Source organism: Dendroctonus ponderosae, unplaced genomic scaffold, assembly GCF_020466585.1.
Source record: "Dendroctonus ponderosae isolate FM_Combo_2020 unplaced genomic scaffold, Dpon_F_20191213v2 Dpon_F_20191213_1, whole genome shotgun sequence".
NCBI classification, from domain to species: Eukaryota; Metazoa; Arthropoda; class Insecta; order Coleoptera; family Curculionidae; genus Dendroctonus; species Dendroctonus ponderosae.
The window spans coordinates 41,194,262-41,195,574 of NW_026017110.1; positions in this window are offsets into that span (position 1 = coordinate 41,194,262).

The window sequence follows — 1,313 nt, forward strand, 5'->3', positions numbered from 1 at the left end:
TGCAGATAAAATATTATTATCCATTGTAAATAATAAGACCTTGTATGGCGTGAATCAATCACTTGCTGCTTTTGATGGTGATTGGGTACAGCCAAATGAAACTCCGCCATCTCTCATTTTCTCAATTAGTCAGAAAGGGCGTTAATGAAACGTTGAAATTCAAAATTCATGATGTACGTAGGTACTTATTTTTTGAAAATAGGACATTATGATTACACAATTCATATACGTATGCTATATATTTGACTAACTAGCAACTAAAGTAAGGTTGGAAGAAGGCTAAGTCATGCTTAAGTACTCGAGAACGAGTCCTTAAATTTAAGATTTTCAAAGACGAACTTAAGATCGTGTCATCAGTTGGTGCAATCTATTTTTGCAGTTAGGCTCGAACTTAATGCTAAGCATAACCTTAAGTATTTCTTAAATGTTTGGTGCAAGTGGGCATTAGTGAGTAAACAGCTTGGCTGGAGCCCCACAGAACCCAGCGCAAAAACAACCATCAGGTACCAACTGAACGTAAATGGCAGGTAATAATTGGATACTTATATCAACACTTCTGCATATTTGTTCAACATATTTATTATTTAATGTAAATAAAACTTATTTCAAGTTTTGTTGAAGCACTACACGATCTAACTAATGTAATCTCAATATAAATTACATCTCTAGGTTTTTTAGTTTAATAAATACCTACTGTAGAGATGAATTAATGTGCTTTATTTTCCCGATTTGCCCTAGTTTTCACACGAGCACAATTTTAGCAGGCGATTTGAATTCACTTTACGAACTCTGTGGTTTCCGTTGAAGTTTCAATAATATTTCGAGTATCTCATATTGCCCTTTAATTGTAATGTTAATTGAAGCCCTAGCATAAACATCACAATTAAGGAGCATGATAAAATGCTTGAAATGTTATTGAAACTTCAACGGAAGTCACAGAGGTCATAAACTGAAATCAAATACCCCGTTAAATTTTTATGTGAACCCAATTTGATTGCAGCCGCTGAGATAAGCGACAAATAGCATTCTGCAGTTTCCAATCTATAACCTCTGTGATCTGTGAACGTAATGTTTACATATGTAAACAAGTACTCAATTGGAAATGGGTGAAACTGGGTTATGTTTATATGGCGCGCGTTGAAGCACCATGCGTTTCGTCCCGGGCCTACCTGTTAGACTCGTCAGTAAGGCTTAGGTAGGCCCTGCCTTAGACGCCGGTTACGGAACATAGGTTGAAAGTTCTATTTAAATCGAAACGCCACAGATGTCATGCGGTGAAATATAGCTGGCGTTTCGGTTGGAGCCGCTAGTTG